The sequence below is a fragment of the Solanum dulcamara genome, chromosome 3 (assembly GCF_947179165.1).
Source record: "Solanum dulcamara chromosome 3, daSolDulc1.2, whole genome shotgun sequence".
Lineage (NCBI taxonomy): Eukaryota > Viridiplantae > Streptophyta > Magnoliopsida > Solanales > Solanaceae > Solanum > Solanum dulcamara.
The window spans coordinates 41837265-41844969 of record NC_077239.1 but is presented as its reverse complement, the minus strand read 5'-3'; positions in this window follow the sequence as shown (position 1 = coordinate 41844969).

Below are 7705 nucleotides of genomic sequence, written 5' to 3'. Positions count from 1 at the left end.
CCATCCCCATCAAACCCCTTCCTCCATGATTTTTACAACACTTAGCATACTTGGGAAATGTAGGACTGCTAGCATTTACACCTCCACCTTGAGTCTTTGGTCATGGCAACCTATACGTATCAAACCTCTTTCGCAAACCTTGACCTTGAGATCTTTGGCCTTGTTGAAAGTGGCTACTGCCACCACCCGTCCTAGCATTTGAGAACCCACCTTCATACCGGGCTCTCTTAGAGTCTCTCGTCCTCATCTACTTAAGTTTCTCTCCTTCAATTTGTTCGCCAAATGTCATCAAAAAAGATATGCCTATTTCATTAATAGGCATAGCGGTTCGACATACCTTTGTAACCAAGTCGTACACCCCGATATGAATTGACTCATTTGAGTATGTGGATCGGCAACTAATGAAGGAGCACACTTAGATAGCTTGGTGGACTTGAAGCCATAGTCTCTCATACCTATATTTCTTTGCCTAAGGTTTATGAATTCCAAAACCTTTGCATCTCTTATATCAAGAGGGAAGAAGCAATCAATAAAAGCAAGCTTAAAGGCTTCCCAACCAAAAAGACCCTTATTAATTAACTTGGACTTCCATTGGGCATACCAAATGTGGGAAACACTCTTGAGATGGTAAGCCACCAACTCTGCTTTCTCTTCTAAAGTCACCCCCATAATACTCACTACCCTACACACCTCATAAATGAAATCTTAGGGATCCTTATCAACTTTTAAACCATGGATATCGGGGGGGGGGTTCATCTTTGCAAGGCCCACACCCTAGAAGCCAGAGTAAGAGCATTAGAAAGAGAAACAATCCCTTGGTTGGACAGAACTTTGTCTAACATAGTAATAGTGGTCTGAAACTCCTCATTAGTCACTTGGTTGGGAGGGGACCATTTTCTAAAAGGGACCGGAGGAGCTTGGTCTCCAATAGCTTTGACCCCTCTTTGCATAGGTACTCTTCTTGGAGGCATTTTCTGAAAATCCAAAGAATAATCGTGAGGTAGAAGAAGTCTTAGACTATTTGTTATGGAACAACATAGATCATGAAAGAAATGAGGATTTCCTAGAAATGACTTACAACTTCCTATCCATAGTTGTGGCACGCTTCACACCCATGAATAAGACTCTGATTTGTGCATCATTATGGACTCCCTAGGATATTTTAAACCTTGTACTTTATTACCAAGTTTGTCCTCATCGGACTAAGGCCTATCCGCAACACGGTAATTGACGAAGGGCTCAAACCTAGCCTCTTGACATATCGTAAGCTTTCATAAGGTAAAGTGAAGTATAAATAACATAAGAAAGAGTTTCAAAGCATGAATCATTAAAGTATAAAGTTTGACGACAAAGACTCTACATAATGTGTGTCTAACAATGCCTTTACTAAATCAATATGGGCAGGAGCTAAGACATGTGCCTAGATCACCCTCAAATCAAAATAGCATAAGTCTTTTAAAGAGGAATAAACTCAAAATTCACCTTCGATGAGATGAGGACTCACCTAATCTTAGTATAATAGCAACTCAACTAACCAAGTGTGGAAGGGATGTGATCCTTGATCCCTATATTATGGTAAAATATAGGAAAAAGTATGTATTAGTATGTTTGATTATACTAAGTATGTGGGCATGTTCGGATTGACTAATGCTCCCGCTAATTTCATGGATTTGATGAATTATATTTTCAATCCATACTTTGACATGTTTGTGGTTATGTTTATTAATGACATTTTGATTTACTCTCAAAATAAGAAAGATCATGTGGGTCATTTGAGGATTGTATTGCAAACATTGAGGGAAAAACACCTATTTACCAAATTTAGTAAGTAGGAATTTTGGTTGAGGAAAATTATATTTCTTTTCCATGTGGTGTCTAGTGATGGGATTAAGGTTGATCCAAAGAAAATGGAGGCGTTAAATAATTGTCCTAGACCATCGTCTCCTTTGGATATTAGAAGCTTTTGGGGCTTGGACAGATACTATAGAAGGTTTGTTGAAGGATTCTCCTCTATTGCTTCACTTTTGACTAGGTTGACCCAAAAGAAAGTGATGTTCCAATGGTCGGACAAATATGACAAGAGTTTCCAAATGCTGAAGGATTGTCTTAGGTTGACTCCTATTTTGACATTGCCCAAATGTGTAGATGGGTTTGTCATTTATTATGATGCCTCACATTTTGGTTTGAGTTGTGTTTTGATGTAACATGGTAAGGTTATCTACTATGCTTCTAGGCAACTTAAAGTGCATAAAAGGAACTATCCAATCCACGTAGCAAATAACTTACGGTCCTTGAGAATTTGGAATACAATCAAATAATCAACATGCTCTTCCACACTCCTAGAATAGATCAAAATATCATCAATGAACACAATTATGAACATATCCAAATATTGCTTGAACACCCTGTTCACTAGATCCATAAAAGTTGAAAGAGCAGTCGTTAGTCCAAAAGATGTAACAAAGAATTCAAAGTGACCATATCGAGTTCTGAAAGCCATCTTAAAAGTGTCATATTCTCTTACTTGGAGTCTATGATAACCCAATCGAATATCAATCTTTGAAAAGTAGCTTGGTCATTGAAGTTCATCTAACAAGTCATCAATCATTGGAATGGATACTTATTTTAAATTGTGACCTTGTTCAATTGACTGTAGTCAATAGACATATAGAGAGAACCAACCTTCTTTCTAATAAAGAGAACCAGAGCACCATATGGAGAGGTACTCAGTCTAATAAAATTCTTAGCTAACAAATCCTTCAACTGATCCTTAACTCTTTCAATTCTATTGAAGCCATACATTAAGGAGGAATAAAGATAGGCTGAGTATTTAGGGTAAGATCAATACCAAAGTCTATTTCCCTTTTGGGATGGACACTTGGGATATCATTGGGGGGAAATTCTAAAAACTCATTAGCAACTAAAACTAACTCAAGAGTAGGAGCTTCAAAATTTGTATCTCTAAAATGGACTATATTATACATGTAACCTTTATAAATCATTTTCTAAGCTTTAAGGAGCAAGATGAATTGACCCTTAAACATGGAATTACTACCTTTCCATTCTAGGACTGGCTCATTAGTAAACTAAAACTTGACGACATGGGTTCTATAAAATATAGAAGCATAACATGAATAAAACAAATCCATACCGAGAATAACATCAAAATTGGTCATATCAAGCTCTATAGGATCAACTAAGGTGACCTAATAGAAAATTGAAACTGACCAATTTCAATAGACTCTCTTACCCATAACAGAATCACCAACAGGAATATAGATCGAAAAGGGTCTTAGAAGATCTTGAGACTAACAATGAATTTCATAGTAAGATAAGAAGTAACAAATGATAGAGTACCATTTCGATCAAATAATGCATAAACATCAAAGTCAAAGACCTTCAACATACAAATCACAACATCTAAGGAATCCTCTAACTCCTGAAGAATCTGAAGGATATGAATCTATTTTGGCACTTATATCCACCCGAAGTAGTAGCATGCTTATCCGGATGGCCTGTAGCCTTATTCTAAGTCTGGGCCTAGAACCACTCCTACACTCCTTTGCCTGATGACCCGGATTTTCACATTGATAGCATATATCTAATCCTGCTAAGAATTGACCTTTATGGTTTCTCCCACACTTCTTGCATAGAAGGAAGACTTGACCACTCGGAGCTCCTTCTTATACCTTAGGATTACACACCTTGTTATTATCAAATTTTTGAGTTGGATTTCTTGATGAGTTTTGGCCAAAATACTTTTGACAAAACTCGGGATGACCACCATTCTAGGACTTACCATAAGAGAAATTATCACCATCGGTTCGAGCCCTCCTAGATTCCCTTCTAAACCTCTCCTTTATCTTTTCCTCCTTTATTTTCTTATCATGTGTCATAAGCATCGAAATGTCCATCTCTTCTATAAGCATGGTGATTTTAAATTCTTTAACCACCAAATCGGACACATCAGAAACAAACTTGCTCATAGGAGCCCTTGGATCTGAGACCATGAAATGAGCATATTTTGAGGCGCAAATTGATAAACTTTTGCACTTTAGCTTCCCTCAACTCCAAAGGAAAGAACCAGTTAAGAAAATTCACCCTTGAATTCCACCCAATCAATGGGGACCATCATCCCTAGCTTTTTTGTCTTTCCATTGATTATACCAAAGTTGAGCAACCCCCTTGAGCAAATACAATGCCAAGTCTGCTTTTTCCACTGAGATAATACCCATAATGTCAATAATCTTACTAATACCCTCCATGAACTCTTTTGGATCCTCATCTACCTTAGAACCATGAAACTCGAGAGGGTTCATACAGGTGAAACCGCAAACTCATCTAGCCTCCATACCCACATTTGGGTGCACTAGGCTACCACCTCTCGGTTTACTTGAGCCACCATGGCTAGAAAAAAATTTGGAAAGTGGCTTAGAACTACGTATGGGACACTTTTTCTTTCAAAGGGTCAGTTGGAGCTTGTTGTGTTACACCCCACACTCCCGAGCTTGGAATGTCTCTTAAGTTCCTTAGACATTATCATGTAAGACGGATAAGCTACAACACTATCAAACAACTTTAAGGAAAGGAGAATGTGATACCCCATAGGAGAGAAGGTTGGAAATAAAGTTATAAGAATCCGAAAGGAATTGGAGGCCAAGTAATGAGTCGTAAGACTCGATTTACCTACGTAAGCTACTAAATTAGAAGTCTTACATACTCAAGCTATTTCAGTACATACCAAACTTATGTAGCACAGATTACATAGGTTCTTAAAATAGGACGAGATTACGAACCCACAAGGAAGAGAAGAGGATGACATGTGGCAGCCAATGGAGGAGAGACACGTGGCAGCACATCAAGCAAGCAGGTGATGCACCTACTTAGGGTCAAGTAGGTGATGCAGTAGCTTGGGGGTAGACCCCACTACCATGTGGCAGCCCCTAATAGGTTGCATAGATGCGGTGGTCCAATCACGGCTGGACACGTGTCACCTCCAAGGTATCCCATATGTATACTTGTTACATGACTCTTAAGGTCATTTCTATCCAAAAACCTTCAGCAGCAACAAAAAAAAAAGAACCCTAAGTCTAGAGAGAAAAAGAGGACGACTTGGAGAAAAAAAATAGGTAACTCTTGATTTTGTTCCGTAAATTAATTATCCAGCATATACCACAATTATATGTATGTATTATAAGTGTAAACCCATGGCTATGTGCAGCCAAAATGGACAGCAAACAGTCCACGCAACTTCTAGCACGCTAAAGAGGTTTCCGAGGTGCAATTTTGGCTAGTTTTTGCTAATTTAGGATAAGGTAAGGTTTCTCCTTTAAATTTGGACTTTATGGGGTTTTTATGGAGGGTATTATGTACCATTTATACTTCTTGAATTATAAAAAAGTCATGGATATGCTCAGCGAAAGAAACAATCTAAATTGAAGTCGTCGTAGTTAAAATATAGTCGAAGTAAGGTGTTGTGCGTTTGGAGGCGGCTTCTTGGTGTGTGGTGTGTGTTGCAGGGACTAAATATGTTATAAAAGAGGTGGGTTAGATGATGGTTGGAGCCACAATACCCCCGCTTCATACGGTTAAAGGTTTTGCAAAATGGAAACTAGAAACCTTATTTTGGTATCATGGTTTCGAGAGAGTCATTTGGAGTTTATGTAGTATAAGGTTGATGTAAATTGTATATATATATATGCTGCAGGTTATTAGGAGTATAATTGGAAATTCGGATGGGGCACATTATAGGGGAGATACTGCCTAATATTTGTTAACGCCTTAACTAGCTAAAGGACTAGTTGAGAAGACGAGCGGGGAAATGTCTATGGTTTGATTTCTTTCATGTTAAATAGGTTCAAGAGACGACGAGGCAAACGTGTTAAGACTAACCCGTAAGAGGTATTTTAAGCTAACGTTTCCTTCTTTTGGCATGTTTTGGCATATGTATGTAAGGATTATACTTTCTCTTAGCATGATTTGACATAAGTATATAAAGCTAATCTCCCTTTTTGGCTTGATTTTTACGAAACAAGTATATGACTTTCATATGATTCCAAAGAAGTTCCTATAATTAAAGCCACTAGGATGGCCAATTTCTCGACTTCCAAAAGATATTTTTTTATGCCTTGATACGTGTATATAATTCTCAGAAGTTCTATTTTGATATAACTCATAGTGACTTTCAAAAGGTACTTGATATGACTCTTGCCTTGATTTTGAATTAAAGCTCATTTTGATTATTCCGTTGAGTCTCAGATATGATTTAAATTGCATATAGTTTCTCACTAATCCATTCGTGGATGCCTCAAATGCTTCCTTCACCGAGACCACGCCAGGTTTTGTTATCATGCTTACTTCTCTGCATTGTTTGCCGTGCCCCGACGTGAGGGGGAAGGTACAACCTGTACATGGGAATTATGGAGTTATGATGTGCCATGTACACATATGATAAGATTTGATCTAATATGACCATTTGATATGATATGATCTATTATGGAGATATTCCCTTCTCTAGAGTTATGATGTGCTATGGCGCCGATGGGGCGACGACCATGATTTGTTCACCGATTCCCATAATGGGAACAGATATCACATATGTTTTTCTACATACCTTATATGTGGTTATGATAAGCATTTTGATATTTCTGGATACTATGCTCATTTTTGCACGTTCTGCTCTGGTAATGACTTTACTTATCATAGTCCATGCTTTATATACTCAATACATATATCATACTGACCCCCTTTCTTTGGGGGTTGCATTTGATGCCTGCAGGTATAGATATTCATTTTGGAGATCCGCCAGCTTAGGGTTTCCACTCAGCAATATTGGAAGTGCTCCGTTGTTCTGGAGTCTAACTTTTGATACTGGTCATTTTTTATATATATGTTTGTTTATTCAGGGGTACGGCGGGGGGACTGTCCTGCCATATGTTACCATTACTAATTTTAGGGGTTTGTAGATATATTTACGTGGGTAATATGTGAGTTTTGTGCTCTTATGGTTGCACGATGAGTTGTAAATATTATTGTTTTATGACATCCTTGTCAGCTTGCTTGCCCTTTCATAACATGATGCAAATGAAAGAGGCTACATGTGTATAAAAATTTTATCACCCGCTAGGGTTCATATGTATAGTTCTTATATCTGATAGATACGTATATGGGGGTCTAGGTTGGACCCCAGTCGCGGCTCATGGGGTTGGGTCATGACAGAAGTTGTATCAGAGCAGTTCGTCCTTGGAGTGTCTATAGACCGTGTCTAGTAGAGTCTTGTCTATCATTGTGTTGTGCACCACATCTATAGACAGGAGGCTACAGGACATTTAGGATGTTACTTTCTTTCAGATCTAAGATTGTGCGATAGAGACGAGTTATAGGGAATAAAATTCATCATACTATCCTATGATTTCAACAAGAGGACAACATCGATAGAAGAAGTGACTGACTATATTGGAAGTTACAAGGCACATAGGTAAGCAAAGGCATGAAGGACCTATGTCACGTAAGGTATTGCAATATGATTAACTTATAAAGTTGTAAAATGAAAGGAAAAGTATACAAGAAAGTGCAATAGGTGCAATTCGAGTACACATATGAGGTAAGTCTATTTCCATACTGCTAATTATGGGCACCCTGTGTGGGTGTGATATAAGATGATATGACTATATATGTGTGCCCTATGTGGCTGCTATATCATATG